Here is a 25,633-nt window from a genome sequence, read left to right on the forward strand (position 1 = left end):
CCTTCCAAGCTGTAGGTCACATGGCAATTCCTAGAACCTTTCTGAGCCTCTGTTTCTTTGTTTATAAAGCCAGAAGGACTAAGATTCCTAAATTCAATGAGAAAATGTCTCCACTGATATTAAGGAGTTGTTGAACATGCAAAAATAGAAAGAAGTATTCTTAATGACAAATTTGTTTTTCATTCTAGCAGGAAATATAGGAAGAAAAAGACTATTTCCAAAATGTAAACCTGGGGGAAATATAACTTTTAAAAATAAAACTAAAAACATGTTCCAAACTGTTCTCACTTACGTTCATCAGGTCCACTGAGAAGAGATGGAATACAATGGCTAACTCGAAGAACTGCAGGGGGAAAAAAGACTAAAACTACTAATTTTGGATTAAATCTGGAAAACATTGAAATTCTAAATGCCAATAAGCAAACATATAAAACTATAGAGCCTCAAGACATCTGGAATATAAATTATTAGGTATCAAAGATCTGAGTGCTAAGAAGTATATTTAGAAAGGAGAAAAACTTCAGTATTAAATTTTTTAAATGGATATAGTTCTACCCAAGTCCATTTATATAATAAGGTTAATAGTTTTTTTCCTCTGGGTGGTGAAATTATAGGTAATTTTTTTCTCCTCTTCCTGGCATTTTTCTATACTTTCCAAAATATATTACTTTGAGGGGAGAGGTGACTGAGTGGGAAGCTTAAAAAAAAAAATCTCTACACATTGAAGTAATGGAAAATGGTGACCACTCTCAATTAAAAAAAGAGTGAGAGAAAGAAAAGCCCTTAGTTGGAATACATTTATGATTGAGATCTTTGGACTAAACTCAGAATCGAAATACCACAAATGAAAGTCAGGAGGTGACTTGTAACAAAGATGCTTGGAGTCTCCTTCTGGTCAACCACTCGGGGACACCAAGAAAGTTAACTGCAGCTCACTGGACCTCACATTAAATACTCAAGAATGGGTGCTGGAGAGAGGGCGACAATACCCAAGAGCACACCAGCATGCTGACCCTGGTCTGTGATACCACTCCCCACTGAGAGCCCAGTGGGCTCCTTGAGAAATGGCTGACTCCAGGGCTGGGGCAAGGCAGGCACAAGACAATGAAGGTTAATACACGTGTTCTAGAAAAATCTCTAGTTTTATTTACAAATATTTTTAATATATTTGAAATAATTTCTAAATAAAAAATAAAAATAATAATAATAATAATAATAATGATAGGAGGTAGGCTGGTTTTGTACATCTGGCTTCCAGAGACCTTTACAACATCTCTGGTAACTGTCAAGAAGGGTCAAAAGAATATAACGCTCCCTAAAAATGACAAAGGTTTTCTTGGACCTGACAAAGCACTTACTCCATGTAACAGTTATTAGTCCCCTGATTTCCAAGAATCCAAAAAGCTTCATCTCCAACTCAGGGTTTACTGCAAATTGTATCCTTTCTAGCAGAGCTGTGGCCTGTGTGTCTGTACTAAGAACTGTCAAACTCCTTTGCTACTTAGAAATAACCGTTGGAATCTTTTCTGTCAATGCCCGTCCACTGTGGTTCCCACGCCAGCCTTAAGACAGAGTCTTGGGTGACACCAACGCAAAAAAAAGTCACACCTGAAAGGACTGTGTGGGGTTTTTTCTTATTACTAGTAAAGTGGTTTAAAGTATGCTGAACTTTATAAAAACTGAACGGTACGAATTAGCCATCTGCAAAAGATATATGTTTCTCCTGTCCAAAGCAAAAGGATGCAAGATAGTAGACCAGAATTACCTAGCAAAGGCAAGAGATGATAAAATGTCACCTGGACATGCTCTGTCACAACTCTTGCCATGTCCCTATCAGCACTGGCCCCACCTTCTCTACTCCTGACACCTGAACTTTGCTGAAGACTTCCAGCATCTAGTTGAATTCCATATTACTAAAAGGCAGTTTGGCCGTCACACACGTCTCTGTAAATGTCATGCCATTCGCTACAGAATGCTATCATTTTTCTGTATTAACTGTTCTTCGTCCCCTTTCCCTTAGTTTTTTTTGGCCCAGCAAAACTACATTGCCATTTTCAGGTTTTCCCTCCGAATCTCCTTTCTGAATTCCATTTCCCTGCTTTTCACTAAGTCTATTGGCATTTCTTACATCTCACTCTCAATTGTTAGAAATGAGAAAAGAGTGGATAATCTCCAAGCTTCACTTATGTCATCATTCTTTGATGATTTTAACATACCTCTATTTTACCTCATCTGGCAAAACGGTGACAAATGCATCTGAAATTCTACTACCTTTCCTTTATTTATCTCAACTGCTTTTAAATCCTGCCAGCTTGTATAGAGTGTTGATGAATTTTAAAAAATAATAAAACATGGGTAAAGACAGTAAGGAGAAGAAACAGGACAAAATATGAAGTTAGACTCTTCAAAAAGAAAATCAAAAATCCTAAATTTTAATGTATTCAATAGCTATAGTGTATAAGGCTCTTCTACAAAATTCTGGAACACTTGAAATAAGAGGCTCCCTTTTCAGCTTAAAATGCAGATATTTCAGAAAAAATTTAAAGTATTAATTTATATATTACATTAAGAGACAAACTTATCAAAATGATGGAAGAGGTTAAAGCTGAAACTATATACAAGTCCAGTGGTTGCTGTGCATTCTAGAACTTTAAAACTACTTGACAGGGAAGGGAGGAAGTGCTTGTGTACTTCCTCAGCTATCAAGGATGGCACTGGCTTCCCCTCCAACATTAGCTTTCCTGCTAATGCTGACAAGGATGCCCCAGGAGGCATCTTACATACTCTTTAAAAAAAAAAAAAAATGGAGATAAGGTCTTTCTCTGTGGCCCAGGCTGGAGTACAGTGGCATGATTATAGCTCATTGCAGCCTCAAACTCCTGAGTTCAAGAGACCCTCCTGCCTCAGCCTCACAAATGGCTAGAAATATAGGTGCAAGCCATCATGCCCAGCTAACTTTTTTATTTTTTGTAGAGACTGGGGATAGGGGTTCACTATATTGACCAGGCTGGTCTCGAACTCCTGACCTCAAGTGATCTTCCCAGCTCAGCCTCTCAAAGTGCTGGGCTTACAGGCATGAGCCACCATGCCCTGCTTACCTTCCACATTCTTAAGTGATGAAAAAAATACAAATAACTGGAAGAAGAAGAGGTAGATGTGCATTTACCTACCGAATCTTCTTCCCTCAAATATGAATCTGGATCAGTAACCTAACCAAGCAGTATTCCTGGTCCCTTTCAAGCCTTGCTGTCTTCTTCCCCCTGGAATCATCATCAAAATCCCAGTCTACCATGAGCATCAGTATTTTCCAAGATTTTCGTTTTAATTTCATTGCATTTCATATTCTTAGCACATCTGTAGTCCCAATACTCGTTAACTTTAGAAGATCCTGCTTAACACTGTTTGCTAATCTTTTAGGTATGTTTTTGTTGTCCCACAAAAACAAGCAAATGTAAACATTAACCAAAGAGAATACTAATCACTGCAATAGGAAAAGACTATACCCAAGGCCCATTAGACATAGTATCTCTGTTGGTTTTCATGTGACTGCATTTATTTCTATTAGAATTTTATGGATTAAGCACTGAAGATACTAAAAAATATTCATCATGTGAACAGTATTTCCCAAAGTGTGACAGAAATACCACTAGCAGCACTTAAAGTTATTACAAGTAAGGAGTTTTAAATAACTATGTATTTTTCAAATGTGTATTTAAAAAAATAACACACCAACCTGTGACATCACATATATTACTTATTATAACAAGGCTAAGTTAGAAAAAAAATATGGTGGTATGAAATAAAAACAATGAAGGAGTAGGCGACTGACTAAAGTTTGTAAAACTGCATTACACTACATTACATCCTATTCATTTATTAACTTTTAAATTATATAAATTCTAAGAAATCAGTAATAATAAAGAATTCTCAGCTCTAAGTTCATTATTAAACAAGAGTGTTCTGGAAATCAGTCCTTTCTTCACTGCTGGTAACCTTTCATAGGTAGTATTGCAAGTCTTCATTTACTTATTTTCACACATGAGTAGTGGCCACCTTCAGATTATACTTCTAAACAGATTATTACAGTCTAATAAAATGTCCTAACTCTGTAATATTACTCTTCTACATTGTGAAGAACAGACAACAGAAATTGTATATGTGTAGAAAGAAAGAAAACTGCAGAATTCTAATTTTCTACATACTTATAATCTGCCATGGCTTTTAGATTTGTATACAGTGGCTAGAACTAACCTAAGAAGTTAATGCCCTTACACCACAACTGCTATAATAAATTAACTTAAAATGGCTCAAACACAACAGAAGCTTATATCTTGCTCTTGTAAACTTCCAAAGTACGTCGGCAAGCATTCTGCTCCAGGCTGTCATTCAGGGATCCCGGCTCCCTCCACTCTGAAGCTCTGCCTTGGAGCTTCCTCATTCCCTGCATCCAGCTGACAGAAGAAAGCAAGCATGAAAGAAATAGTAGGCTGGCTCACTGCTTTATTATTATTATTATTATTATTATTATTATTATTTCTACATATTCAGGGGGTACAAATGGAGTTTTGTCACATGCATATATAGTACAGTGGTGAAGTCTGGGCTTTTAGTGTACCCATCACCCAAATAGTATACACTGTACCCCACAGATAATTTTTTATCCCTCATTCTCCTCCACCCTCCCCCCCTTTGAGTCCCCAATGTCCATTATTGCACTCTGTACAAGTACCCATAGCTTAGCTCCCACTTATAATTGAGAACTTGCGGTATTTGATTTTCTGATTTTTGAGTTACTTAGGATGATGGCCTCTGGTTCCATTTGAGTTACTACAAAAGATATTATTTCATTCTTTTTTATGGCTGAGTAGTATTCCATGGTATGTATATGTATATCTGTGTGTGTGTGTATGTGTATATATCACATTTTCTTTATCCACTTATCAACTGATGGATACTTAGGTTAATTCCTTATCTTTGTGACTATGAACTATGCTGCTATAAAGATACAAGTATCGGTATCTTTTTAATATAACAACTTCTTTTCCTTTGGTTAGATACCCAGTAGTGGGATTTCTGGATTGAATGGTAGATCTACTTTTAGTTCTTTGAGAAATCTCCATACTGTTTCCCATAGAGGTTGTACTAATTTACATTCCCAGCAACAATGTATAAGCATTCCCTTTTCACCACATCAGCACCAATATCTATCGTTTTTTGACTTTTTAAGAATGGCCATTCTGACCGGGATAAGATGGTATCTCAAAGGTATTTTTAATTTGCATTTCTCTGATGACTGCTGATGTTGAGCATTTTTCCACATTTGTAGGCCATTTCTATATTTTCTTTTTAAAAATGCCTGTTCATGTCATTTGCCCTTTTTTTTTTTTTTTTTTTTTTTGAGACAGAGTCTCACTCTGTTGCCTGGGCTAGAGTGCCATGGCGTCAACCTAGCTCACAGCAACCTCAAACTCCTGGGCTCAAGTCATCCTTTTGCCTCAGCCTCCCAGCTAGCTGGGACTACAGGCATGTGCCACCATGCCTGGCTAATTTTTTCTATATATTTTTAGGTGCCCAGCTAATTTCTTTCTATTTTTAGTAGAGATGGGGTCTTGCTCTTGCTCAGGCTGGTCTCTAACTCCTGAGCTCAAACAATCTGCCTGATCCGCCTGCATTGGCCTCCCAGAGTGCTAGGATTATAGGCATGAGCCACCTCCGCTCAGCCTTGCCCACTTTTTAATGGGGTTCTTTCTTTTCTTTCTTGCTGAGTTGTTTGAGTTCCTTGTAAATTCTGGATATTAGTCCTTTTTTGGATGCATACTTTGTGAATATTTTCTCCCATTTTTGTAGGTTGTTTATACACTCTGTTGATTATTTCTTTTTCTGTACAAAAGCCTCAAGTACATCTCATTTGTTTATTTTTGGTTTTGTTGCATTTGCTTTTGGTATCTTAGTCATAAATTCTTTGCTTAAGCTAATGTCTAGAAGAGTTTTTCTAGGTTTTCCTTTAGAATCTTTATGGTTTCAGGTCATACATTTAAGTCTTTAATCTGCCTTGAGTTAATTTTTGCATATGGTGAGAAACAGAGATCTAGTTTCATTCTTCTGCATATGGTTATTTCTTGCCTTGACACAAAAGTGGTATCTAGCACTTCCACTCATATCTGCTTACCCACAAGGGAGCCTGAAAAATGAAACCCTAAGTTGCACAATAAGAACTGATTTGGGTGGACAGCTAGCCATCTCTGCCACACACTAGTCCAAAATTTATTATACTGCTTATCATTCTGCCATTAATGAAGGCTTTTAGCCTTTATAAGACTTACAAAAAAACCTTTGTTCAGAAATGCAACTGCAAAAGCATCCCTAAAGCTATTACTTCCACATTTAAAAAACATGAGAATTACAGATAACACAAAGCATTTACAAATTTAACTAGTCATCAAAAACATGAATCGCTAGGTCTTACCCATGAATGAATTCTGATTAAGAAAGTCTGGAGTATGGACAAAAATCTGCACTTTTAAAAAGTTCCCTAGGTGATTGTGATGAGCCAGATTTGGTAACCACTGGACTAAAATCCATCCCAACCCTTCAAAAAACTAGTATACAATTTGTATATTTATCAAAGAGCTGAAGTGAAGAAGAGGAGAGGAAAAAAAAGTTTATGCGTATGTTTGAGGAGGGAGCTAAGAGGATAAGGAGTAAATCGGGAAGAATAAGTGTACCATACCAAATAGGGCTATCACACAGGGAGTCCAAAGACATTTGTCTACATCATAATTTGCCACACAAAATTAATCTGAATGTCACTTTTAGCAAACACTGGCACAACCTACCATCTTGAAATCGTGGAGTGTGTTACAGTGAAATATAATGCCACCATATGGAAATTCAGATTTTGTGCCCTGAAAATTAATGAAAATCATTTGATTTCCTTTTTGGAAGATTATAATTTTCTACTCCCTTTCCTTCAATGATCTAAATTTTCTAAGCTATTTTTTAAAGTATATTACCACCTTAGTTTAAATTATATGGTTATTAAATATTTTTAAATTAACATGTACTCATATAACTGCTATTTCTCATGTTTTAATAACTGATCCAATAATTATATATCAAATTCTGATCCATAATTCACAGTTGGCAAAAATCACAAGTGAATTGTACAATTCCAAAGAAGTAGCGTGTTGTTTGTTCTATGTTTAAAACACAAAGTTTCTGTTATATTTAACAACTGAAAAGCAGGCTGGGATTTGGTTACATTTGATGATCATATGGTAGTATTCCAATTGTGTTAAACAACATCTTTTCCCTATTACACCTTGCTTTTATTTAAAATAACTTTTTAATGGAATAAAAAAGCACAGCATACATATATGGGAAAATAAAAGTATGAACATCAAACAAAGTGAAAGGCACTGAATTAAAACCGAGATTCTGAGCTTTAGCAAAAAAGCTGAAACTAGAAGAGCTGAAGTATCTAAAATCTGTTTTAAGAAGCCTATGTTCTACATTTGTCCTTAAGGGATCTCCTAAAATTACTACATGTGTCTGAAATGCAGGCATCTTTGCCACAGAAGGACTTTCATGGGCTGTCAACTTCTCAGTGAAGGGCTGATTCTGCTAGAAAGTATGACATTACATAATGCTTGACAGTCCTTGTGGTTTAGACAATTTTAGCACTCATTATCAAACAAAAACAGTAGTACTATTTGGTTCCATAGGACATATAATTTGACTTCTGGGATCATGTATTTATTTTTCCTACACTTGTTAGTTAATTTCAACGAATGACTATAACAGCATGATGGCTTAAGATAAGGTTTACAGTATAAGCAATGTTGTTTTAAGAAAAAGTCCCCATAATATGAGATAAATATGACAAAAGAAAAAGTTATCAAAAGGCTAAAAAAAGATAAGCCAATGCTGATTTCCCAAAAGTATCCTTTTTTTAGCAACAAATTGCCTAAGCAAAGAAGTATGATTTCCCAAATCTTATATACTGCCATTTTCTAATGAACTGAAAGACACAATCCTTAGAAGTCACTTTGACTCAATATTCTAGAACTAAAATCAAAATGCAATTAATTACTTTTCTACTATAGGGACTTGTCATCTGCTAGATTGTTAATGTATGCTGGTTTAAAAACAAACCTACCGGCTGGGCGTGGTGGCTCACGCCTATAATCCTTGCACTCTGGGAGGGCCAGGCGGGTGGATCTCTCAAGGTCTCAGGCAGAGGAGGGTGGATCACTCAAGGTCAGGAGTTCAAAATCAGCCTGAGCAAGAGCGAGACTCCATCTCTACTAAAAATAGAAAGAAATTAATTGAACAACTAAAATTAGATAGAAAAAATTAGCCGGGCATGGTGGCACATGCCTGTAGTCCCAGCTATTTGGGAGGCTGAGGCAAAAGGATCACTTGAGCCCAGGAGTTTGAGGATGCCATGAGCTAGGCTGATTCCACAGCACTTTAGCCCAGGCAACAGAGTGAGAGTCTGTCTCAAAAAAAAAAATCACAAACAAACAAACCTACTAAGGTAAAAAAAAGAGTAACTTCAAAAAAGGGAGTGAATACACCTTTTACCAGGCTTCCTTTCACGCTCCTATTCCCATCACGACTTTTGTTTTCCTTCCCTCCTGCTCTCAGGCACACTCTTCTGTCTATGCTTATCTTCTTCCTCTGACCCTGCATGACAGCGATTAGGAGTCATGTGCCTTTACCCTTATATAATATCTGGGACAAGTTGCTTTTATAAAGCAAGGACAGTAACGATGCCCACCCCACCGGGCCACCATGAGGTACAACCCTCATTTCTTTAATGGTGAATATACCCAGCATGTAATGTAGTCAGCTCAGTGCCTGGCACACAGTAGGCCTTCAGTTAGCATTAACAATCATTATCACAATCAATCTTCTTTTTTGATATCTCTACTCCTGGAAGTATTTATAAGAGGGTCAACAAGAATAAGTTCTATCATACACCTCCAAGAACATATCACCTCATCACATCTTTTTCATACAAATTGAACAGTCTCTATGCAGACAGACTTTGCAAAATAAAAAACACAAATGTTTGTTTTTGAAATATTTGGTAGATACGAAAAAATAACTTTTAATATGTATAAGGTTTTAGGCATAACAAAACCTTGAGTGCAAATAACAGTTTATGAAGAACAAATCAACTTTGAGTCCCTCTGTGTCCCTCCCTATCATCAGCTTGCATCTTGCTTGTTATTTACCTGCTTTTCTTTATTAATTTACCAATCTGTATTTCTAACAGTATGTAATTTTATGTTTCAAAACTTTTTTAAAAAAGGTGAAAAACACCACACTTTCTTCTACAAGTAGCTTTCTGCCCCCTCACGATTATATTCCTGTAGTTCATTATCCTCGGTGATAAATACACATAACATTCACTCAGTCTCAGCACCTGTACAGTGCTTCAGCACAGGAACATAACACGATGCCTTCATCCATGCTCCCGTGATGGGCATTGCTTCCAGTCTTTCCTTATACAAACAGCGTGACTGTGAGCATCCCTGCACGTGTCTCTGGGCACTAGTTTGAGTGAGTTTCTCTAGGGCAGTGGTTTTCAAGTTTTAGCACCAAATTACCTGGAAGGCTTGGTAAGTCAGAAACCTGGCCCATCCCCAAAGTTACTGATTCAGTAGATCTAGACTGGGACCCAAAATTATGCATTTTGATCAAGTTCCCAAGTGATGCTGGGAAACAATTTAGAACCACTGCTCTGAGACAAAGACTGAATGGAATTAATGGATCGAAAGGTACATAAATCTCAACTTTATTACATTACTCCCAAAGTCACTATACCAATTTATACTCCTACCAGTTGTATATAAGCATTCCAGTTGTTTCCTATCCTCCCAACAGTATTGTCAAACTTTTTACACTGTTGCCAACCTAACATGTATGAAACCATTTTGGTCCTAATTTGCATTTCTCTAATTACTGATGAAGTTGGGCATTTTTGCATTCAGGTTTCCTCTCTTCTGTGAGATGCCTATTCAGGTCATTTGTCTATTTTTCTATGTTCTTACTTATTTATATTAATAGCTGCTTACTCTTTCAGATCCTAATTTTGTATAAGTAACATGTACTGAATGTATCTATTCTCCCTTGTGACCTGTCTGTTCACTTTCTTAATTTCAACAATACTAACGTTGTCAAACGTATTGATCTTTTTCTTTATGGTTTACATTTTCTGTGATTTGTTTTTACTGCACCTTTTCTATGTTTAGATAGATTGAGACACACAAATACTTACCGTGTTGTCACAATTGCCTACAGTATCCAGTACAGTAACATGCTGTGCAGGTTTTCAGCCTAGGCACAACAGGCTATATCACACAGTCTCAGTGTGCAGTAGGCTAGTCCATGTAGGTTTGTGTAAGTGCACTCTAGGATGTTCTCAGGACGACAAAATCACCTAATAATTCATTTCTCTGAACGTTATCCCCATAGTTAAGTGACATGTGACTGTACATCCACTTTCTACAAAAATGCTCAAAGGAGAGTTCTAAGAAATGCAACCCAGTTATAGAAAGTCATATACTGAAGATAGATATGAGACACACTGCAGAACCACAGCGAAAGAATTGAAACAGTTTCCACAGGTGCCAATTCAAGACTGAATGGCATCAAGTACAATCAGCTCTTGAGCAAATAGTTGTTCTTCTAACACAGCCTATACCGTTACCTTTCCCTGCTATGTTTGGTTCTAACAAATAATAAAGAGGCTTTCCAAGATGTGAAATATCTCACAGTTAGGGTCAAACTCAAAAGATTCTATTGATATTATGTTCTTTTAAACTTTTATACCAAAATCAGAAAAATTATGAGACTCATTAATCACAAAGGGAAATGTTTTTACTTTAGACAGAGTATAGAAACCTGACACACCATCTCAACCCAGAAATCAAAGTTCACATTCACCAGTAATAAGACATTTCCCTATCGTGTACCCCCGATATAGCGCACTCTAGCAAGAGCATGACTTCACCTCTGTGGTACTCTTACCAAAAATGTTTAACTCTCAATCGTTAAAGAACATCAGACAAATGCAAACTGAGGGACATTATACAAAATAATTGGCCGGTGTTCTTCAAAAGTATCAAGGTCTTAAAAGACAAAGAAATCTAAAAGCAACCATCACAGAGTGGAAGACACTAAGACAAAGGCAACACAGGATACTGGATTGGATCCTGGACCAGAAAAAAAGGACATCAGTGGACCAGTTAGTGAAATGTGAAAAAAATCTTTAGATTAGTTGTATCAATTGCCTGCCTTCAATAATTGTACGATGGATACACAGATTTTAACAACAGCAGATGCTGGCTGAAAGTATACACACAGGACTCTCTGGACTATTACTGCAATTTTTTTTTTTTTTAATTTTAAAGAGATTTATTCTGAGCCAAATTTGAGCACCATGACCCGGAGCCACTGCCAAGAGGCCTTGGCCAAGTGGACTCACTGTGGCTAGGTTACAGTTTGGTTTTTATACATTTTAGAGACAAGGGTTACGGGTAAAGCCATCAACCAATGTGTGGGAGACATACACTGGTTTGGCCCAAAAAGGAGGGCCATCTCGAAGCGGGGGCTTACAGGTTATAGGTGGGTTTAAAGATTCTTTAGATTGTAATTGGCTAAAGACATGAAGCTTTGTCTAAAGATCTGGAATGTTTTAATATAAACTGTTTACCAGAGATAAGCCACCATTTGTTGCAAATTGAGGGCCTGCAGGTTTGTCTTGTGCAGTTTTTTTAATTCTAAAATTATTTCAAAGAAAAAGTTTTAAAAAGTCATTTTGGACTTTTTTTTTACTCAGGTAAAAAGACAGGGGAAAGATCATTCATTGATTTGAAGTGAAAAATACACTACCTCCTCCAACAATTGTGCTAAAAAAAAATCTCAATAATGGCAAATAAGGATTAAAATGGAATAAATAAATTTTAATTGTTCAGTAAGAGCCTGTGACTGGAACACTCTAGAGACCAGAGTAATTCTCTCAGGCACTGAAGTCTCTAGATAAATGACCTATCTTATCTTATCTTCCCCTTTACCCTTTTTTAGTTTATCTCAACTTATATTAATTTAACATTACTGTGGACATGTAACTGTGCTAAGGCCTGATGAGATTTTGATATATAAGAAGGAAACACTTAAGTACACAAAATAACAGAGAAGAGCATAGAGTAACAAAACTGGAAGTAATTTTTCACTCCTATACACTCTAGCAATCAATCTGGACCCCCTTTCTAGAGTAAATGTGGGTAAGACTCAAGCTCATGCCCTTCGATGGTCAGTGGTTCTAACAAAAAGAATTAGCTCCAAAATTATGGCCAAAATTCAACAATGACTCTCTGTGAGAAATATTCCTTTTCTATTCTTTTTCCCCCATCTAATCACTATGTGTATTATCTTTTTTAAAAAAGACACAAAAGTAAAGAAGTTGATTCTCTGAGTAACAGGAGAAACATTGGGCTGGTATAAACCCTTGGAGATTTACTTAATCTACTCTTACAAGAGATCTGACAGATCAAAGCCTGTGATCTCAGGAGGAGCAGCTTCAACATCACCTGGGAATTTGTCAGAAATGCAAATTCTTGAGTCTTTTACCCCTGACCTGCTAAATCAGTCTCTAGGTGACGCCCAGGAATATGTTTTCACAAACCCTCCAGCTGACTCTGATGTACCGTAAGTTTGAGAACTACTGATGGAAGAGCAAATGACTGGCCCATAAATCAAAACGCCTGACTTCTAATCATTCTGCCACTGATCTCTGAGACTGACTGATCACTTGCCCTCTGTGGGGTTCAGCTTCCTTACTGGGCACAAGCTGGAACAGATAATTAATTGCCACAGTCCTTCTACCATCTAAAAGTTGGTAACTCGGCCAGGCATGGTGGCTCAGGCCTGTAATCCTAGCACTCTAGGATGCTGAGGCAGGTAGACTGCTCAAGGTCAGGAGTTGGAAACCAGCCTGAGCAAGAGTGAGACCCCATCTCTACTAAAAAACAGAAAGAAATTAATTGGCCAACTAAAACTATATAGAAAAAATTAGCTGGGCATGATGGCACATGCCTATAGTCCCAGCTACTCAGGAGGGTGAGACAAAAGGATTGCTTGAGCCCAGAAGTCTGAGGTTGCTGTGAGCGAAGCTGACGCCACGGCACTCTAGCCTGGGCAACAGAGTGAGACTCTGTCTCAAAAAAAAAAAGAAAAAGAAAAGTTCATAACTCTATGAGGACATTCATTCCTTTAGGGTAAAAGAACACCACTAGTATTTCACCAGATGTTTCTCTCTTTCCTCAAAATGAAATACTATTTCTTCCTTTCATCAGCTAGTCTCTCAATCATATTTAATATATCTAAAATAATTTCTTATAATTTTATATAAAATAGAATTTATATGGCTTTAGCTAAGCCATCTAAACTGTAATTTTACAGTTTCTATTTAATTCTATATCAAGTCTATTTTGGAACAATTCCATAAAATTCCAAGAAGCCCATCACTCAAATGTCTCCTCAGGTGTGGTGACCTGACACCCCCAGGTCATAGTTCAGAAGGACTGTGTTCCGTGTCATCAAATGAAATACGATTAGATCACAAGAAGTGTTTAACAAGTGTGAAAAACAAAGAACTTAAAATTTTATAAATCAAGATATTTCCATTACTTCATAAGAAACTGGTTCTTTCCAAACTTTCTTCATCATAGTTGTAAAAAGCACCTTTCCAGATTGAATTCAGCATTACATGCACATGACATCAGACCCAAACAATCTGAAACTCGTTACAGGTCAAGTTAATTACAGCATTTTTCCCACAGATTTCCAAACTTTAAGATCATAATCTAGCTATTAAATACAAAAATGATCTCCCAGGAATTCCTCACCTCTATATACTTCTCTCCACCATTTATTAGAAACTTGCTCCTCACACCCGCCCCAGGCCCAGCCCCCATACCAGTGATCCTTGGCAATCAGGATTGGGATGCTTTCTGCGTGAAACTGTGGCATCTCTCCTCACCAAAAGTTCACAGGACACATTATTGTGCATATAACTTCAGGGTGTCCATAGAGCTTAGGAAGCCCATAAAATGTCCAATTTAGAACGCATGTCCTACACTCTCCACCTACAGTCCGGGACTATGATGTCCTTGCTCATTATGACAATTCTAACTTGGTCCCACATACAGATGAGGGTTGGGTTTTGCTGGTTTGGATAGTTCATGACCTACCACTTCAGTATACCAATATGTGTCCCACAATGACATCTTATTGGGTATAACAATAAAGCTTAATTTTTTTAAGTTAAAAAAATTGTGTGGTTTGCTTTCATAGACATCTTTTTAAAAGTTACATAATTCTCTACTTAACACAAATAAAGAATATAATTTAATGTTTTCTTGATGATTCCAGGTAATCAATTGCTGTGCTAAGGAAGAAAACCTTTATTACATATGAGGAAACAAATTCCCTATTATTCTATGTGTTTAATCATGGCATGGGCAAACCATTAGGACTGCTGTAGGATAAAAGTTATGATACGGTGAGGGTTGGCTCTGTGCCAGCCTCTTTATTAAGCACTTACCACATTCTACACAAACTCTGTAAGACATGTACAGTTCACAGATGAAGGTTCCGAGGCTCTGAGAGGCTAAGAGAATTATCGGAAGTTATATAGCTGGTAGCTATAGGCATCAAATTCAAACTCAGGATTGTCACATCCAAAGCCAGTCTTCATAAGATCAGGAAATAATTAAGACTGGAGACCTCACTCCACGTAACTGAGGGTGAAGAAGGTGGTCAGAATTGAGGTCACTGCTAGAGTGTCTCTTACCCTAGAAATGGCACTGAGCAGGCAGATCCAAAATATCCAAAAATGCACTCCACTTCCTTCTTGGTGTGGCCAACAGTGGGTGAAAAGGCCAACAAAACCCTTTCCCCAATATGGGAAAATTGGGGAAACTATCTGGCTTTGTTCCCCTAACAAGGGTAAGAATGTCAACAATGCCATTAAGCAAAACTGCTTATTATAAGAATGGCCCGATTGGTAAACTGCTTCTGGGCTCCAACAAACCATGCACGAACCATAAATATCTGATGGAGACGCCATGCTTTAGACACCCCTTGAGCACAACTCTAATAAACGGTGTGTCTCTGCCAAGGACCCTAGAAGCTATGCCTACAAACTGTTCGGATACACTGGCTCCCTATGGGGCACAAGGCTTCAAACATAAAGGCTGATCCTATACCTACCAATGTGGGTCTTGTATCCCTGCACTAGAGGGGTCACCTGGGAAGAAGAGAGCCTCTGCATAGCTGTGCAGACTGCTGCAAGCTCTCCCCGAGAGAACATCTGTCACGGCCAGGTTGGCAAGATGTGGCCCCCATGCTATCCCCTTGGCAGCATGCTGTGCAAGTGTGGCCTATGGGAGTCTCGTGAGTGTGAGATAAACCTAAGGCCCTGGTGGGCACAGCAGACCAGCAAAGAGATCAAAGTGCACATGAGGAAACTCCTGGGAAAAGAGAGAATGGCACCCACTACAGGGAAACAAGCAAGAGGTAACAAAGAGAAAACCTGGGCAAGGACCCATGTGGAGAACTTCATGCCATGGTTCCCTCCCAGAACCCCCTGAATCCCCGGGCAGAGTAGCTGTGCTGGAACCAGAAGCCTGCACTTTGAAGAGGCAGCCTCTCTTCTCTCTTCATCCCTCTTCCTTGGTGACCAGATCTACTTCTATGGTTTTCATTCCCACCCCTATACTGATGACTCCCAAATGTTTCTCTCCAGCCAACAGCTCTGCAGACACCAGGCCTGCAGGTCCATGTGGATGCTCCACACACTCATCAACTTCCCCTACAAACTGACTCCTTTTCCTTTGTTCTTTATGGCAGTGAGTAGCTTTACAGCCTACCAAATCACTCAGGCCAGAAACCCTTCACATCTGTTAATAAGAAAATGGTCAAATAAGCTAACATATGCATAATATGAAATATTACACACCGCTTACAAAGATCTAGATGAGACAGCATGAGAAGCTCACCAAGACATCTTGTTAAGTCTAAAAGTACTTAACAGTGGTTACCTCTGGGGAAGCAATTGGGATCGGGGAGCATGTTCACTTTATCTCCAGTACTTGAGTGTTTTAAAAAAGAAAAAAAAAAGTTTAAGAATAAAGGTAGAAATGGATTCACACTGTCTCACAGGCATTGACGGTGTCTCGCTGACTACACAGGGGTATGGGGACCTCTGCCTATGCTGTGTCCTTCTCAGGTACGGAATTTACGAAAGGCCCCTTTCCAGTACTGACTGCCTGGCCTGCCTAACTCGGGCTTTACTGTCGGAATTGCTTCATGGAAAGAAGATAATGCTTTTGTCCGCTTTGCTCACATCAGAAGAATGGGCATTTCTAGAAGACACTAAAAACTGTCAATAGTGATTGTCTCTGGAGAGTAGTCCTGGTAGTCTGGGGTATTACTGTACTGTTTGCATTTTATTATTGTGTGCATGCATTGGTTTTTCAACTGCAGATAACTAAATAAATAACGGAAGTAGATGGACTTCCCTTCCCCTAAGAAGTCTCCCTAAACCTTCTTCCAAATTAGATCAAACCTCTTTATCATCAACTTTCACAGCATCCATGCCCCAATGAATGGTACAGGACTCAACACTTCTTTTGAATAAGTGCTAAGACATGAATGACTGCATTAGCCTACCACTGGCTCCCACTGCCCTTGTAATAATGTCTAAATGCCTTCCCTCATGGTCAGGCCCCTGCTTCCCAAGGCAACACTTCCCAGTGCTCTGCCGGGCTGCCTCACAGCTGAGCGCTCTTCCTGACTCCCTGAACGCCACGCCTCAACACACTTGGGCATCCTCAGCCTCAGTGCAGGACTCCCCTCCTCCCCAGCCCCTCTCAGACTGAGCCAACCTTGTCCTAGGCTCCACAATGCATGGCAATAATGTGTGTTTGCCAAAAAGACTACAAGCTCCCAGTCTTGTGTTTCCCAACAAGACTGTGAGGGCAATGTGTTTATCTTTTTCATGTTTATCTTATCCTTAAATGGATCATTAACATGGATCACATATCACAATGGACATGGAAGAAACCAAAAAAAAAAAAGTTTAATTGTTGAGTGAACTAATGCTAAAATACTGTGGAATGCGGTATAGCTTAGTGACTAAAAATATAGGATTCTGAAGTCAGACTGCCTTGGTTCAAATCCTGGCTCTACTATTAACAGCTGTGTAACCCTGCACAAGCTAGTCAACCTAAATTTGAGTGTCCCATAAATAAAATGTAGTACATACCTCAAAGGATCTTGGGGAAATTAAATGAGATTATGTACAGTGCTGCCGGGACAATGTTTATACAAACTGAGAACTCAAAAACATGATCATCATTGTTGCTGTTATTTCCACTAAATTTTGTGTTTCTTTACCTTTTACTGTCCCTAAGTACACAGTACTTAATATTTTAGGAACTTCCAGTTTTCTGGGCTATACTCAAGGAAAACCAAACTGTTAAAAGAAGAACATCTGGAAACTGTGGGAATAAAAGCAATAAAGTTCAAAAGGAAAAATGAAACTTAAGACAGCATTGGGGGCCATTTCATCTATCTCCATCTTCTCCCTAAAAGGTTCTCCTTCCAGAGCTAAATTCTGGAAGTTCTGGATTTTATTTTATTAAGAAAGGCGGTAATTTCTTTATACTCCTACACTGCCATCAACCTCTGTCAGCCTCTTGCAGGGCTATTTCTGGGTTTTATTCCAGGTAGTTGGAATTGCTAGATAATCAAGTGAGAAGAGAGTTATTACCATCATGATCTGCCTATATAATTACCATAAGATGTTCTAATCACGGCAAGAGAATACTGATAAGAATAAGTCTTTCCACGATGAAAAAAATTCACTAGATCCTTCACTAGTGATGCAAGAAAGTTAAGACATAGGCATGTATGTGTGTGTGTAAATATATATGCATGCATATATTATAGACATAATTTTATATACATGTAATTGTACTTTCCTTCTGCTGCAAACTGCTCATACTCAATCTCACTCCTAAAGCCAATACCTTGTGAATAAAATTCCACAAAATGTACTATGAATAAATCCCCTCTTTGTGTGCAAGACACCATGCCAGAGACCTGGGATGCAAGCATGTGAAAGCCAGCACTGCTATAATCTAGTGGAGGAGGCTGATATATACACACGTAACAGTGAAAGACCGAGGCTGCAGAGACGTCGATGGCCCACTGCAACTACAGATCCACCCACACGACCGATCTGTCAACATCTCCACGGCCGTGAGCCCGCACTGAAATCATCTCACCTGGCACTGCTCACCTACTGCTGCCCATCCTGCAGGTGGATACCAGGAGCTACTCGATCACCCAAAGCAGATACCCCAGTGTCCACCTTGACTCCCCCACTCACTTACCTCGCTCACTCCCTCCATCCCCAAATGCACTCTACTAACTGAACATGTACAATCCACTCCCTTCTCCTACCTACTTGGCTACTATCCTAACTCAGACTACTGTGACACCTCACCTAGGATAAATGCAACAGCCTCCAAAAGAGCCCCCTCCCTGAGTCTTACACAATGCCAATGGGTTTCCATAGTTGCAACCAAATCAGTTAAAAACAACGAAAAAGTCTGTGCATGCCACTCTGCTGCCTACATTTCTTCAAAGGGGCCCTGCCAGCCTCATCATTCATACCTCCTGTCATATTCCACGATCCAGCTATCCTAAACACTTTTCGGTTCCTGAAACGTTCCATATTACTTGGAGTTCCTCTACCTGAAACTCTATTCCCCATCCTCCCTTTATCTCTTCGCCCAGTGAGCTCCCATTCATTCTCTGGACATCATTACCTCTTGGTATTCCTCCCTAACGCCTCCAAGTCTGGAGTAGATGGTGAAGCTGAACATTTGCTTTTAGGGCTACCCACACCCTGAGCCACCTTTTTATTTCATAGGAATTCTTTGGTGTGTGGCTCTTTGTGAAAGGTAAGCGAGTGAACAGCTACTCCACCTTCCTGCTCCCTGGCAACTAGAGTGACTTAGCCAATCCCATATTCTCAAGTAGAACTATAATGCTAGAAAAATGTCACAAACATGCAGGTGCATTAAGAGATTTTTCAGTGGCAGAAGAGAATCAGCAGTCCAGCAACAAAGGTGGCAGTTTCTCCAGCAGCAAAATTCTAGCCAGACTATTTATGTGATATGACCTTGGCTGTGGCCTCAACCACCCAGCCTCTTTTGCTTCCTGTCTGTTTTCTGAACCCAGGTCCCCAGCCTTCCCATCAATCCTGAAAGCCATCCACAGCCCTCCAATAAATCCTTTCGTTCCATTCTTGTGCAATGGCTTGCACAAAACAAGTGTGCAATAAATGTTTCCTGAATGAATTACTTAATTCCACTGAAAATCAGAGTTGGAAAGCAAGGAAAAGAAAACTCTCAGTGGGGGTACATACTGCATTCCTAAAAAACCAATGTCAACTATGGTCAAGGGTGGCACAGTTACCAATTAGAATACAGCTTAATTTATTATCCTATTCATGGATTTATAAACTAGGATTCTTCTCACCACCTGGGATTCTACCTCCTTAAAGGAGATGAGACAGAAAAATCAAATTAGAAGAGTCTATTTTATTAAGGCTAGAGAGAGTTCTACTCTAACAAAATAAAACTAATTTGAATGCATGTTGGAGAAAATGTCCCCTCAACCAAGTGAATAAGAAGTCCTTGGGACCTAATTTAAATACTATATCCTGTAAGCTGTCACCACTCCCTGCCAGTCAGCCAGCCATAACTTCCTCTGTGCTCTCATCTCCATTTCAGCACTTAGAAAAAGGTATTATATTTATTTACACATCTCCTCAGCAAGATCTCAAAATCCTCTGGAGAATTAAGTTACTATCTCCAGCTCCTAGGATGGTGTTTGGCACAAAGCAAGAACCAACATCTTTGAAGAGAGCCACTTTGCTTTGCTTAAAAGGTACCAGTGGATTTCCTTGATGCAAAGATCTAGGAAAACAAAACACAAAACACACACAAAAAGGTACAAATGGAACTCTCTGTCCCATCTTGCAATTTCTCTGTAAAGCTGAGCTTATTCCAAAATAAACAGTTTAAAAAAAGGGGGGGGGGCACCAGTAGCAACTGTGTCATCAGCAATTATCACCACTGCCTCACGTGTCACACAAGAAGGCAGCTACTGGAGAGCTCTGCCTAGTGGCCCTAGTGGTAATTTCGAATGCAGCAAATAGAAAAAGAATGAGTAACAAACACTTGAGCTCTGTCTCCCTACCTTAATCTTGAACGAGTCATTTACTCTTCGTTTGTAAAAAGGGGATAATAATTCCTACTATATAAGGTTGCTGTTCCAGATGAAGTATACCAAGTATGTCAAATGACATATGAGCTCTTCCAATAAAGTTCTGATCAATATGTTAGTGACCCTCCCTACAGTGTTCCTACCTCATCCCAAAACATACTGTAACTAGCCCCACCCGGCAGAGACTGTAAAGTTAAATCACTGCTAAAAACTATAATTACCTATAACATAAATTCTACATGTGTCCACGGCTGCCAACCCTAACAAGATGTCCTGTTCCAGAAGTCCCTAATGAAATAAATGGGCTACTCCAAACCCAAGGCAACCCGCAGGGGTCTGCAGCTCCTGCCACCCAGCTCCACCGGCGTGGACTCCAGAGAGGGGCAAGCACCCTAGCTGGCCGGGAAGGGGTGAGCCTCTACTACGACAAAAGCCCGCCGCAGCAGACTGCGGTGTCAGGCAGCCCCGGGTCGCGCAGGGCGCGCCGAAACCACGACTGGCCAAGGCGCTTCACTTGCAGTCGCGGTGCCGTCGGTCACCAAATTGGTGTGGCCGCCCTCCCGCTCGCACCGGCGTCGCTTAACGGAAGGAGGCGCGAGTGGCAGCGGCGCGGTCGGGGCACCCGGGGGTGACGCGAGAGTGGGCGGGCGGCCTGGAAAGCCACCGCTGGAAGCCGCAAGCTAAAACCTCGGCGGCTCTGCAGTCGGGGACGCGTTTGTGTTTCATGCGGGAGAAACCCGGGCGAGCAGGAGCGGCCCGCTCTCGGCGCAGGGGAGCGTGCGGAGGAGCCGAGGGCTGTGTCTGCGCTGACAGGCGGACCCGGCAGGCGACACCCGAGGCCCCGCTCGTCCCACCAGAGCCCCAGCCGGCGGGGCGGCGGGGCGCGAGGCGGCGGCAGGACCGGCCTGCGGAGGGAGCGGTGACAGGGCAGGGCGCCGGGGAGGGCGGCGGGGCGGCGCGCGCGAGCGAGCGCGGGTGTGTGTCGGGGCGTGAGTCTGGGCGGGCGTCGGGAGGGAACGGCGAGCAGGGAGGGGCGGAGGCGGGGGGAGGGGGGAGGAGAAAGAGCGAAAGGCCCTGACGGGGCTCCGGGCGCCGAGCCGCCCGGCTCCGGGCCCTCAAGCCACCGCCCCCAGGCCCCGCGCTGACGCCGGACGGTCCCCGCCTCCAAACCCCCCGCCCCGGCCAGAGAATAACTTACCTGTTTGCCGACGGAATCGCTCCTGCTCGCCCCTCTGACTGACTCCTCCGGCTCACCGTCTTCCCTTTGGGAGGAAGGGGTGGGACTTCCGTTCTCTCCGTTGAGCGACTTCCGGCTGTTCCCCGGGCGACTGACTGTCGTGGATGGAGCGCCAGACACCAAAACCAAAAAAATAAGATCTTGGAACTGATTTAGTAAAACCATGTCGAGCCCCTTCTTTTTGACCCTAGTGGCTGGCGGCCTCATGTGCCGTCTTATTTTAAACCCGCCAGCTCTTGCCGGAAGTCACTGGGAGATAAAACAGGAAGTCCCGCCCCTCCACAAAATGAGGAAAACTCTAAGCCGGAGGAGTCAATCTAAATGAGTGGCCGCGTCAGGCTCTATTGCGGCTGCTGTCTGCTCAAGGGGGGCCGCCTGGATGGCGGCCTGGGAGGCCGCCTGGGATCCCTAGAGGGTCCAGGAGCGGGTTCCTCTCGGGCCAATCCCGCCTCCTTCCTGCGCCCATCCCTTTTCCCCTGCACCCGCTGGGCCACCTTCCATAAAAGATCCCGGGGGCGGCGCCGGAAACTCGGAGAAGGCCCACGGCCCGGGGGCGGCCCCGCACCCGGCGTGCGCGGACCGCTGCCTTCTGCCCCCAGTGGCTGCTGTCGCCTCTGGGGCTCCGATTTAAAGAAACGAGATTTTCGAGCTATGCAAGGCGTCTGTGCTACTCCAGGTTTTGAGAAAAACCTCTTGAATGACTCCAAAATGGGTCCTCGATTTGGAGGCCTTAGGAAGGCAGGAGCCAAATGCAAATACTAACGAGGAGGTTAAGAGCCGGAGTGTGGCTTGTTGGCCAGTTTGGCAATAAAAGCTGAAACGCCTTGGGTGTTTAAAACGTTCTGTGTGGACCTTTTTTTATGAACGTTAACGGCACAGAGCAAGGGATTGTTAGGAAGAAAACAAGATATAGCAGTTACAACCCCTCTCGCTCCCTTGGACAAGTATGTTCATGAACCTCAAGTTTAGAGCCCTTTCTTCTGAAACTCAGAATCTAGTAGGGAAGACCTGGGTAGACGAATAAATACATCACAGCTTGATAAGTGCTATGTATGACAAAGTCATATGTGGAAATGGACAGTGATACCCTACTTGAGAACAGACTGAAGATACGCCTGGTTAAGGAGTTTTGACTATGTTGAAGGCTTAGGGAGACAGACTCTGTATGGGTCGTTATCAAATTTATATTTAGAAAGATAATTTTAATTGTTAAAATATTTTTTTAAAGAAAGCTAATTGTAAGTAAATGGAATTTTCATAAATGTCCTGCTGAAGATAGGATTTCTAAACCAAATTATCTCTCAAGGCCAGTTCTAGCTCAGTTCAATTTAAATCAGAATACATTCAGGTGATAATCCCATACCTTTTAAAATACAGTTTATAGAGAATTTTTCATAAACATTACTTTGCTGAATTCTCATTGTAATCCACGTGAATTCTCATATCAGCCACAATTGGGAATTGCAATTTAGAAGAGCCAAATGACTTAAAAGATCGTACAGCTAGTAAAAGTGGAACTCAACTTCAAACACCATAGTCAACCTTTTCCACTCTATCATGCTGACTCAGTTTAGTAATAGTTAATTAAAAGTTCTAGAGAAGGATGTGGAAAACAGCTTCCTCAGGACAGGTGACCAGCCTGTCAATGTTACTAACCAACATTTATTGGATGCCTGTTACATAAAAGATAAGTAAAACTAGATTCTGTCTTCAAAGAGTTCACTTGAAATTTACTTAAAACTTATTTGAAAATGTAATGCTTCATGCAATCTTTTAAGAGCTATTTCAACAGTGTTGATCTTATATGACAAAGTGATAACTTTCTTGATAATAATAGCTAACCACAATTCTCTGTATAGATTAGGCATTCTCTTGGTCCATGGGTAATTCATCTTGCTACCTTTCTTACCTTGGGGATTTACTTAACATTTTATCTTCTCTCTTTGAGCAGCGAAGTAAAATCCGGAGTTATTTTTCAGTTCTATTTTGAGTTCTAGGAGGTTTTTGTTTGTTTTGTGTATTTGGTTTTTGTTTTTGTTTTGTTTTTTGAGACAGAATCTCACTCTGTGGCCCCAGGTAGAGTGCAGGGGTGTCATACCTCACTGCAACCTCAAACTCCTGGGCTCAAGCTCCTCCTGCCTCAAAGAGTACTCCCAGAGTGCTAGGATTACAAGCATGAGCCACTGCACCTGGCCCCATCTTAAGTTTCTAAGTTGAGTTTTGTGAGTATTTTGGGTTTCTAAGATTGGACCTTTGCATCATAATGTTACCACCCAACCAAGTCCCTTGCCTACCTCCCAGAGAAAGGCCAATGTACTGAGACAGCAAGAGTTGCAGCAGAGAAAGAGTTTAATATCACAAGACACTAGTCAAGGAGATGGGAGTAATTTCTCAAATCCACCTCCAAGAATTTGAGGGCAAAGATGTTTAAAGGTGCTTTGGCAAACAAAGTGCTAGGGAACTGGTCTGCTGATTGGCTGAGGATGAACTTGTAGGTTTCAGAACAGAAATCGTATTCTTAGTTGAGACAGTTCTTGGGTAGGGGATCACAAGACTTGTTGGATCAGTTCCTATGTAGGGCCACTAGTCTGGTTCCCATCAGTCACAAATGCAGAGTCTGGAAGATATCTCAAAGACTAGTCTTAATTTTTAGAATAGTGATGCTACCTATAGAAGCAGTTGGAGAAATCACAAATCTTGCACCTGTCAAGGAGATGTGAAACTTAAGCAGTGAGCAGTTACAGCAGTAGAGAAGTTAGGGAACAATGCCTGGTTATGTTTTAGCTATATCTATATTTTTATAGAAATCAGACTTTTATCACTATACCCCTGCCTAATGTCCTTACAGTATTTTAAAATAGGTGGTTTCAATGTGATCTTAAGGAAGTCAGTTTGACCTCGTTTCCAATTGAGAGGTTTGGTTGGTCTTATTAAAGACTAATTTTCTGACTCTAAGAGTAAAATTCAGAGCCAGTTTTTTCTTCCTCTCTTTCTGACTGTTTGCCAAGGACAACACGGACTCGGGATGAAGGCAGAGCTCTAGTGACACCTCGAGGCCCAGGGTCAAGCCTCACTCTAAGCCAGCCCCACTTGGGACTTCCACTTAGCCAGAAAAGCAAATCATTTTATAGTTTAAGTAAATTTAAGTCAGGTTTTCTTTTACTTGCATCATGAAGCAGCCTAAATGACATAGAAGGGTTGTCACCAAATCTACCACAGTTGCAGTCTAAGAAAGTTATAAAGTGAAAACTCAGAGCAAAGATTTTCAAACTTCATAAGTAAAAAAATGTATACTCTATCACATTTGAAAAAATAAAGCAGTCAACAGATTTACATCTTTTTCTAGGTATGTGTGATTTTCTTCCATTAGATACTAAATAGTAAACACTTTTTACAATAGCAGGCTGAAAATTAAAAGAACATCTAAAGGAAATTAAAATATATCAACTGTTAAATAAATGCCAGGCATTATGCTAGAAACCTTATATACATTATCTCAATTCCTATAACCACTCTACATAGATCATTATTTCCATTTTACGGATAGGAAAAATGAGGCTCAAAGAAATGTTCTGTTTCTGTCTATAGTGGGAAACCTGGGAGACTATTTCCCTCTGTCTGACGTCCCAGACTTTCGCTTACATGCATGCCCGCTCCTCCTGTTCTGTACCTGTGGCCTGGATGTAATCCCAGCAAAGACAAAAAACACCAGACTGGGAATGAAATAGGATTTTTTTTGTTTCAGTTTCATGGTTTACTACTGTGTTACCTAAACTTTCTGAGCCTCAGTTTCTCATTAGTAAAATGGGGATGATGATGATGATATCTACTACAAAGATTTTGTGAATGTTAACAGGATCACTATGTGAAAACAATGTTAAAAACTGTAGAAAGTTATACAAATTAGAAATGTGAAGGGAAATCCCTGTCTCCAGAGTCAGAGCCACCACCCAGGCCTGTGCGCCACGAGTTGAGAAGACTTTCAAGCAAAGAGCAGAAGATGTCTAGATGTCCTACGTA

General features: G+C 40.6%; 1 protein-coding gene across 3 annotated transcripts in view; it reads right to left on the bottom strand.

Annotated features, from left to right (window-relative positions):
• ZNF407 (zinc finger protein 407) overlaps positions 1-22,091 on the bottom strand; it is a 427,820-nt gene extending 405,729 nt beyond the window's left edge. Inside the window, exons 1-2 of one of the 3 annotated variants that reach the window (XM_075993793.1) lie at positions 21,575-22,091; positions 8,159-8,303 (exon numbers count right to left, since the gene is read on the bottom strand). The gene's annotated coding sequence lies outside the window, so the exon portion shown is untranslated. Of the gene's footprint in view, positions 1-8,158; positions 8,307-21,574 lie in introns of all 3 variants that reach the window. The other 2 variants (XM_075993792.1, XM_012754490.3) reach the window with 2 other exon arrangements.
• Between the last annotated feature and the right edge of the window lie 3,542 nt (positions 22,092-25,633).

This window comes from Microcebus murinus, chromosome 17 (assembly GCF_040939455.1).
Source record: "Microcebus murinus isolate Inina chromosome 17, M.murinus_Inina_mat1.0, whole genome shotgun sequence".
In the NCBI taxonomy this organism is placed as follows: domain Eukaryota; kingdom Metazoa; phylum Chordata; class Mammalia; order Primates; family Cheirogaleidae; genus Microcebus; species Microcebus murinus.